The following is a 10,644-nucleotide window of genomic DNA, read 5'->3' on the forward strand; positions in this document are numbered from 1 at the left end:
TTCACCTGGGCCAGACTTTTGGAATGGAATATGCTTTTGCCATTTTTTAGCTTGGCTAAATACTACTGCTGCTACTCATGTCTCAGCTCAGACATCCACTCCTCCAGGAAGTCTGTAACCACTACTCTCCCTCCATCACCACCATTCAAGAGTAGGTCAGGATCCTCCTCTGGATTTCTAGGAGCCCTGTGCTTCTCCCATTATACTACTGACTCTTCTGGCTGATGGGGAAAGACCAGAGGAGGTTCTTGACCAAGACAAGTAGGAGGGTTTTGAGAAGGTTCCCTGGAGATATCTACACTGATATTTGAGATGACTAGAAGTTGATCAGTTTAGAGAGAGAAGAGGTAAAGAAGAAAGCATGAACAAAGATCCAGAGACAAGAGAGTTTGGTGCTCTGGAGAAACTTGAAAATGTTGCATTTTGCTGGAGCCTATGGAGGTGGTTAGACACAAGGCTGGAGCCCCCAGGAGGGGCTAGCAATGTGAGGTCCTCTTATTTATGTTAAGAACTTGAACTCTGGGGCTGCCTGGGTGGCTCAGTCTGTTAAGCATCTGCCTTTGGCTCAGGTCATGATCTGCGAGTCCTGGGATTGAGCCCTGCCTTCAGCTCAGTGGGGGGCCTGCTTCTCCCTTTGCCCCTCTCCCTGCTCATGCTCTCCTGTGCTCTCTCTCTCTCTCAAATAAATAAATGATATTTTAAAAAATTAACTTGAACTCTGTCTTGAGTGCACTGTGGAGCCATGGAATGATTTTGAGTGGGGAGTGGCATGGCCAGATGCATACTTGGAAAGTATCACTCCAGCTGCCATGAAGAAGTTAGACTGGGGCAATTGACACCTCTTGGTCCTGGCACAGGCACACCCTTTGACCCCACCTTCCTGATTTGGTGCCCTCTCTCCAATATTATCTATGATTTTTAGTCATCATTTTGACTATCAGGATGAGGACTTTAAGACTCTAGGACTTCTTAGGGTTTCTAGCTGAAAACCTGAAGCAGATGGACATGTTTTGGGTGTAGGTACCTGCTGAAGTCACCTCACCACCACCCCATAGCCCTTTCTCCAAGACCCTGTCATTCAATTCAAATGTCTGCCATGAATTCTGATCTTGTGTCCAGCTCTTTGCTGGGTACTAGAGACACAGCAAGGGCCAAGATAGCCCAGTACTGTCCTTATGGGCTCACAGTCTAGTGGGATAGACAGACTTGTCACCAGATACTGATGATCCAGTGTGACAAATTTAACAGTCATTTGATTGATGTGTACTGAACCCACTGCACCATGCCAGCCTATAATGGGTGATGCTGAGACACAGGGGTGACCAGGAGCCCTGGGACCTGCCTTCATGGAGCTTTCAATCCAGAGGAGGAGATGAAACAGTCACAAGACAGCATCAGCTCAGAATGGACAATTCTGGGAGGTGGAGAGATATAGGAAGAGGGATTAGGGCTGAAGCTCAAGCAATTGTGGCACACAGAGGCAGTGCCTGCCACAGTCTGAAGGTCAGGGAAGGCTTTCTGGAGGAGATTCCATCTAATCTGATACCTAAGTGATAAATAAGCATGAGCCAGCAGAAGTGAGAAGTATGGGGAACAATATCTAAGGCAGAGGGAACAGCAGGTGCCAAGACATCTTTTCTTCAGGGTCCCTTTCTTCCCAGGACTTCAATGACACCTTTCCCATTCACATGCAGCAAGGGAGACTTGGAGCAAGATTCATTCCATTCTGGAATCTGTGGGGGCTGAGGGTCTTGGAGCATCCTTGGATGGGACTCAAGAGACCTGGGTCCCAAATCATCCCACTCTATACCTCTTCGTTTCCTATATGACCAGGTACAATTTTCTCCACATCTCTGTATCTCAAGTTTTCCATCAGGAAAACTGATAGACTGATAACAGAGCTTTTGGTCTAGATCTTGAATTATAAATGGGCTCATGTGTCAACTTTGCTCATTTGATAATGGGAGCCTGAGAAGGATTCTGAGGTTTAGTGCACAAGAGTGCTGGGATTGATTGGTGCTGCCTGCTGTGGGCAAGGACCAAGGAAGTGGAAGTATACTAAGGAGAGCCATGTGTCTGCCATCCCTGGTCAAGATAGATGGCCTCTTTTGGCTCCTCTCTGATTCTGACATTCTGTGATTTTGTGTGTAGGAGCAAGGGGACCCACACACACAATTCAGCTACACTTATCTATATCTATATCTATATCTATATCTATCTATATCATCTATCTATATCTATATCTCTTGAAATATCATTTAGACTTGTTACCACTCTGAAATTATGGTGCTGTCGACCCATGACCAGATCTTGTTATCTAATGTGTTTATGAGGAGAACATACTACATCACACATTTGACTTATTTTTAAAATCTGATAATTTGGGGGGCGCCTGGGTGGGTCAGTTAGTTAATATCTGCCTTGGCTCAGGTCATGATCTCAGAGTCCTGGGATTGAGCCCCACCTCTGGCTCTCTGCTCAGCACAGAGTCTGCTTTTCCCCTTGCCCCTTCCTTCTCCCTTCCCCACACCTCGCTTTTGCTCTCTCTCAAATAAATAAATAAATAAATAAATAAATAAATAAATAAAATATTTTTAAAATAATAAAATCTGATAACTTTCAATAAAAATAAATTTATGGGAATTCTAGGAATTAAAATTTTAAAAATTATGTTAGAATTTAAAATTATGGTAAATACACATAAGATTTATTATTTTAACTATTTGAAATTAAGCTAAGTGACATTAAGTACACACATGACATTGTACAATGACATGACATTGTACAACCACACCACTAACTAGTTCCAGAACTTTTTCATCGCTCCAAAAGGAAAATCCGTAGCATTAGGCAGTCACTCCCCATTCCTCCTCCCTTAGTACATGGTAAAGACGGATCTGCTTTCCGTGGATCTGCCTATTCTGGACATTTCATATCAATGGAATTACAGGCAATATGTGACCTTTTATGTCCGGCTTATTTCATGAATTCAATATTTTGCAGTTAAAAACATTATCCTAAGAGCCCATAGCACCATAGTGCATTGTGATGTGTAAGTGAACAAAAGAAGATTTATAGCAAACTTCTTGTTGCATGAATTGGTTTTTGGGAGAAAAACAAATTTTTAGGGCACCCTGGGTGGCTTAGTGGTTTAGCCTGCCCTTCAGCCCAGGGTGTGATCCTAGAAACTCGGGATCAAGTCCCACGTCAGGCTCCTTGCATGAAGCCTGCATCTCCCTCTGCCTCTCTCTCTCTCTCTCTCTCTCTCTCTCTCTCTCTCTCTGTGTCTCTCATGAATAAATAAATAAAATATTTTAAAACCCCCAAATGTTCAGTGAGTACACACTATGTGCCAGGGTCTGTCTAAGTTCTTTACACATATAACTGAAATCTCACAGCATTCCTGGGGGTGGAGAGTGAGCATAATTTATACCCATTTAACAGGTGAGGAGAGAGGCACAGAGAGGTTAAGTAGCCCTCCAGCTGTCCTACAGAAAGTGCTAGGGTTGGGACTTGAACCCAAGTTAACCACTGGGCCTTGATGCATTGGCCTTCTCTCAGCCTTTCAGCTAGGTTCCTAACTCTCACTGCCCCAGCTCCCCACTCACTCTTTCTGCCCCTCACTAGCTCCCTCTGCCCCTCACTAGTCCCTCTGCTCCTTTAGTCCCTCAGCCCCTTTAGTCCCTCAGCCTCTCACTAGTCCCACAGCCCCTCACTAGTCCCTCAGTCCCTCACTAGTGCCTCAGTCCCTTGCTAGTCCCTCAGCCCCTCGCTAGTCACTCAGCCCCTTGCTAGTCCCCCCTGCCCCTCACTAATCCTCAGAACCCACATCTTTCCATTCTGTCTCTTAGTGAGACTTCATGTCTCCATGTGTCTGTCTGTCTGTCCGTCCTCAGTCTCTGGGCTCCTGTGTTTCTCTGGCCATCTCATCATCTCTCTACCTCCCTCTTTGCCATATCTTTCCCTTCACAGACTCAGGTATCACGGTTCCATCCTTGTGCCTCCTGTCCTGATAGGGAAATGTGCTGCCCTCACACTGCCTTACGCTCAGCAGGCACAGGCACTGACCCACCACAATGGGCGCTGGAGGAGAAATGACCAGCAAGGACAAATGAGGGTATGATGCCTGAACATCACCCTGTCACTCTGAATTACTCTGTATTTATTCTGTCTCATTGTCATCTGTCCCTCTCACTCGCATGTTAGCTCTGTGAGAGTCAGGTATTTACCTGTCTTGTTCACTGCGGCCTCCCTAATTGGTGCCTAGAGTAGTGCCTGGCACACAGGTGCCTGATAAATATTTGTTGGATCAATGAGTGAATGTTCGCCATGTGTCTCACTATTTCACCATCAGGTTTCTCACTCTCTTGCCCTCTCGGTCACGTCACAAGTCCCTCCTTCCGGGCCTGTCTGATCCTCTGCTCCCATTAGCCTCAGCCTCTGGGTCTCTCCTGTAGCCATTGTGCATTCATTGAGCACTTACTATGTGGTAGGCCACAAGTGTTGGATCGCATCTCCATCCTCATAGTGACCCCACAGGCTAGGTACCCACACCACCTCCAGGAGGCGACCTGAGACTCAGGAGGAGCAGATACTTGCCTAAGTGTCTTTGACATGACAAGTATAGGGTGAAGCTGAGATTTCAGACTGAGTCTGTCTGACTCTAAAAATTAGTGCTTTATTCTGACATATGAGCATGTCCTAGAGTGTGTCTATTCAGATCCTTAGACCTGGAGGTGGTCTAAGAAATAAAAAAAAGAAGGAAGGAAAGAAAAAATGAAAGATGTGTTGAGGAGCTACTGTTGATTCTCCTTGCCTCTTGCTGGGCTATTAACAATGAAATTAGGGGACCCCTGGGTGGTGCAGCGGTTTGGTGCCTGCCTTTGGCCCAGGGCATGATCCTGGAGACCCGGGATCGAATCCCACGTCGGGCTCCTGGTGCATGGAGCCTGCTTCTCCCTCTGCCTATGTCTCTGCCTCTCTTTCTCTCTGTGTGTAACTATCATTAAAAAAAAATAAAAAAAAACAATGAAATTAGTATTCTAAAATCCCTGAAAAGTCCTGCAAGAAAGGAACCAGTTTGCCTTTGTTTAATCTAGTCTCTCCTTGATTATTTTTCCAAAGAATCCCTTTTCCCCAGAACTTACTGTCCTCTTTTATCTTTTATCTTTTCTTTTTCTTTCTGCCTTTCACTGTCTGCTATCTCTCCATGTGTCTTCGTGCCTCTACATCTGTGCCTCTGTGCCTCTGTGCTTCTCAGGAAGGCAGCAGAGTGAAGTGATTGAATAGCATGTTCTGCAAATGAGACTGGATTTGACACCTGATTCTACTTCAAGAGTGCTGTGTGATCTTAGGCAAGGTCTTAACCTCTCTGGGTTAAGACAGCAATACCTCCCTGAGAGGGTGAGGATTAAGTGAGTTCCTCTATGTGAAGCACTTCATGCCTCCTGGGGTTGAAATGAGGTCCCAAGCTCAGTGCTAGATCACACAGCACAGCAAGAGCCAGGGCCTTCGGTTAGGAAAGTCCACAGTGGCACCTCTCCATGGTCAGGAAAGTACACATTCTACTCCTGAATTCAAAGTATCAGAATTGTCAGTCCCCCCTTCCTGGATAGAGGTGTATGGGGTAAAGGTTGGCCTGGCAGCTTTGACTTTCAGACTCAGATAAAGCATTGACCTTGCCTCACTCCCATGCATGTGGGGTGACTCAGAATCACAGAGGTGTATGCCCTTGATAACTGAGCTTCAAAACACATTAAGCAAAAACAAATAAAACTGCAAGGGGGGCATAGACAAATCCCAGTTATATTCAGAGATTTGATTACCCTTCTTTGAATAACTTATAGAACAAGTTGGTGGAAACTCAGCAGGATATAATAGCAGTGAACAGCACTATCAACCAATTTGACCTAAGTGACATTTATAGCACACTGAACCGTGCAACAGCAGAGTACACACTTCTTCCATGCCTTGGCTGTTGCAAATAATGCTACAATAAATGGTGTGTGTATGTGTTTGTGTTCAGATATCTCTTTGAGTTAGTGTTTTCATTTTCTTCAGGTAAATACCCAGAAGTGCAATTGCTAATTTTATGGTAGGAACCTCCATACTGTTTTCCACACTTGCTGTGCCAACTTACATTCTCACCAATGGTACACAAGGGTTCTCTTTTTTCCACATCCTTGCCAACACTTTTTGTTTCTTGTCTTTTAAATTTTTTTAAAGTAATCTTTATACCCAATGTGGGGCTCAAACACACAACTCCAAGATCAAGAGTCACATGCTCCACCGACTGAGCTGTCCAGTCTTTGCTTCTTGTCTTTGTAATAACAGCCATCCTAAGAGATGTGAGGTGATCTCATTCTGGTTTTGATGAGCATTTCCCTGATAATGAGTGATGAGCCCATTGTCATGTACTTGACCTTCTTTAACTGGCCAACTGATTACATCATTGGTCTACTTGAATAATCCCAGTATAACCTGAATGAAGATGATAACAGTACTTACTCTATGTTTCTCATCATTATCAAATGAGGCAATAAGAGACAAATGCTCAGTAGCAGCTGACTTTGTTGAACATTTACTATGTGCTAAGCACCTTACAGAGATCCTCTTAGTCTTCACAACAATCTTGTGTGGTGGCCTTGCTATTTCTCCCATTTTACACACAAGGAAACTGAGGTACAGAGAAGTTAAGTAACTTGCCCAAGTCCCACAGCTAGCAAGTCATGGGCTCAAATGTAGGGTCTTTTGTCATTAGAGTGCCTGTGCTTCCCACCACACCACACTGCACCAGCCGTGGGTTTCCTTTGTAAGGCTGTGTGCTGCTCTTTGCATACTTTTATAATAACCCTTTTGGAAGCAGGGGTGGGAGGCCCAGATGCCCCCTGCGGGCCCATCCCTGGCCTTTGCCTCTCAGCTTGTACCAGCCTGCACAACCCTTTTAGGTTTCTGGAGCCATTGCTTCCAGGATGTGAGTCTGTACAGCCCCTGCCACTTCCCAAATGCTTATCTTTTATGCCAAGGCTGCTAGGAAGGTTCTGTGGCAGCCTCAAACAGAGCCTGTGACTTCCCCACTTCTGAAGCCCCAGCTTCCCTCCCAGAGCCATGTATATCCTAAGCCCCATCATCATCCACCCACTTGAGATCAGGTTCCCACCACAGAGGCTCTGTGCCCCTAAGCCAGGCCTGGCTGTGGTGTGGCCCGAAGCCCAGAGAGGAGAGGTATGAGCTGGTCTGTCAATCCCTGTGTGGCATTCAAGGAAGGACCGCAGGGCTGCCAAACATCCTGCAGCTCGGAGCTGGCATTCTCTTGATGTTGAGGGGCTCAGCTTCAATGGGCATCAGAAACCCTGCAGAGAATGAATGAGGAGCCGATGCCCAGTGTGGTTGTCTCAGTGATGGTACCCAAAGATCTTAGGCCCCAATCTCTGCAAGCTATATTTTGAAAAGAAAAAGGGTCTGGGAAGATATGATTTTAGGTAAGGGTCCTAATGTGGGGGAGATAATCCTGGTTTATCTAGGTGGGCCCTAAATCCAACCATGCATGTCCTTTGAGGAGAAAGAGATTTGACACATGCATCAGAGGACAAGGTGATGTAAAGACAGAGGCAGAGATGGAGAGATGGAGCCACAGCCAAGGAATGCTGGCAACCACTGAAAGCTGGAAGAGGCAAGCAATGAGCTCTCCCTTCAATCCTCTGGAGGGAGCACCATCCTGCTACCCCCTCGATCTTGGACTTCTAGCCTCTAGCCCTTGGAGAGAATACACTTCTGTTGTTTATGCTACCGAGTTTGCAGTATTTTGTGACAGCAGCCCCAGGAAACTGATATACACAGCAAGTGGGCAGGAACAAAGGAATGTGGGTTTTAACCAGTTCACTAGGTGATTCTGAGGGCTCCCACCTCATTTGATGGTCCTTAATTTAATCTCATCTACAAAATCCCTTCTGTCATATTAGGTAGCATTCACAGGTTATGGGGATTAGGACAAGGACATATTTGGCAGGCTATTTTTCAGCTTACCCCAAACTTCAAAATAAAGACACCAAGTGGAAAGAAGGCAGGCAAAAAATAGTGCATATCACATGGTTCCACTTCACATAGAATTGAGAAAGTGCAAGGACGCCTGGGTGGCTCAGCGGTTGAGTGTCTGCCTTTGGCTTAGTGTGTGATCCCAGGGTCCTGGGATCGAGTCCCACATTGGGCTCCCTGTGGGGAGCCTGCTTCTCCCTCTGCCTATGTCTCTATGTCTCTCATGAATAAATAATCTTTAAAAAAAGAGAATTGAGAAAGTGCATGCTAATCTCTAGTAATGAACAGATCAGTGGTTGCCTGGGGAGGAGATTAAAAATGGGAAGGGAGGTGTACAAAGGTGTCATGAGAAAACTTTCATTGTCTTGTTTGTGATGATGGTTTCACAGGTGTGCAATATTTCAGAATTGACCAAATTGTACTTTACATGCAGCTTATCATATGTCAGTTATATCTCAGGAAAGCTATTAAAAATGAAAAAAACCCCACAGATTTTCATATATGAAAACCAGCTCCTTTGGGGTGCCTAAGTGGCTCAATAAAACGTCAATAAAACGTCTGTCTTTGGCTCAGGTCATGATCCCCAGGTCCTGGGATCGAGCCCCACGTCAGGCTCCCTGCTTAGCAGAGAGTCGGCTTCTCTTTCTCTACCCCTCACCCCATTCGTGTGTGCACTCTTTCTCATATAAATGAATAAAACCCTCAAGAAAAAAAAAAGAAAATCAGCTCTTTCGTTGAGACCAGCTCTGCTTGTGCCCCCCACAGACCCTGTCCCTCTGTCTTTGTAACTCTGCCTCTCTCTTGCTCTTCCGTTCTCTTGCTGTCTCTCTTGCGCTCTCCTTTTCTCTGCCTCCATCCTCATATTATAGTCCTTGTCTATTTCTTGGCCTCTGCCTCTTGGTATATCTTCTTCTCATTAGAAGTCTTTGTAATCTGGTGTGTATTTTGCACTTATAGGGAATTTTTATTGGGACTTTGACTTTTCTTCAGAAATACTTGATCTAGGGACACCTGAGTGGCTCAGTCAGTTAAGCATCTGCCTTTGGTTCAGGATATGATCCCAGGTCCTGGCATACAGCCAGTTGGCCTCTCCCTCTCCAGCCCCTTCCTCTTCCACTGCTCGTGCTCTGTCTCTGTCTCTCTCTCTCTCAAATAAATAAATAAATAAATAAATAAATAAATAAATAAAATCTAAAAAAGAAAAAAAGAAATACTTGATCTGTGTTTAGATTTCATGAGATTTATAACTGAAAAAGTAGATTCACATACCTAAGTTGTTCTAAATGTACTTAGAAGTTTTCCAAGAACTGAACTGAGTATCAATTTCTACTTAAAATTAAATTTCACATTTTCTGCTAGCCATATTATGAGTGCTTAATAGTTGCATGTGGCAAGTGGCTACTATATTGAACAACCTGCTGTGTGACTTTGAGTAACACTCTCAACATCTCTGTGCCTAGCTCTCCCCATCTACAAAGTGGGGATGACAACCATAGTTACCTCAAAAGGTGAGGATTGAGTGAGTTATTCTGTGTAAAGCACTTCATGGGTCCCCATCAGCATTCCCTGGGGCTGGAACGAGTCCCAAGTTCAGTGCCAGATCACAGGGCACACCAGGAGCCAGGACTCGGGTCAGGAGAGTCCGTGATGGCACCTCTCCCAGGTCAGGAAAGTGCAGATTCTACCCCTGAATTCAATATATCAGGATTATCAGTCCTTTTCTCCTGAGTCAGAGGAGTGTGAGTCAATTGCTAGGGTCAGGGTCCTGGGTCCCGCAAAGGGACCCAACATTGCAAGACAGATGCTGCCTCATCTCCCCCCAATTCCCTTTTGAAGATTTATTTATTTATTTATTTATTTATTTATTTATTTATTTATTTATTTAAGAGAGAGAGAGAGAGAACAGAAGGGAAGAGAGACCTCAAGCAGACTCCCTGCTAAGTGCAGAGCCAGACATGGAGCTCCATCTCATGACCCTGAGTTCATGACCCAAGCTGAAATCAAAAGTCAGATACTTAACTGACTGAGCCACCCAGGTGTCCCCCCCCCCCCCGCCCATTTCCTTTTGAAGGAGAGAGACAGAAGTGAAAGCCAGGCCCGGGGCATGACAGGTGGATGTGGCCACCTTCAGTCACATACTGGGTAAATACAAGACTGATCCTGCCAGAGGCCGAGAGTGATGATGATGGAGACAGACATGGGCCAAGGGGAACTTCAACCAAAATGGACCTAGTCTCTGTGCTCCTGGAGCTTAGAGTCTAAAGGCAGTAACAGAGACACCAAGACAGAGGGAGATAGCAAGAGAAAGAGAGAGAGTCACAAAGAAAGGATCAGAGAAGTGTCCTACCATGAAGGCAGAGCCAATGGCAGGGAGAGAAGTGTCAGGCATTGCACAGAGCAACCAGAGAGCCAGGGAGCCTGAACACTATACCTGCTAGGCCTCAGTCTCTGTCTCTCTCACCAATTCTGTGTCTCTTCCCTCCCCCACCTCTCCTGTCGCCCCATCACTCCTAGCTGTGGCTGTTGCCAAAGTGCGGGCAAAGGAAGGAGGGTTGGAGGTAGACATGGAGCATCTGAAGGCCCTGCAGAGACAGGGACAGGGCAGAGATA

This window comes from Nyctereutes procyonoides, unplaced genomic scaffold, assembly GCF_905146905.1.
Source record: "Nyctereutes procyonoides isolate TBG_1078 unplaced genomic scaffold, NYPRO_anot_genome, whole genome shotgun sequence".
Lineage (NCBI taxonomy): Eukaryota > Metazoa > Chordata > Mammalia > Carnivora > Canidae > Nyctereutes > Nyctereutes procyonoides.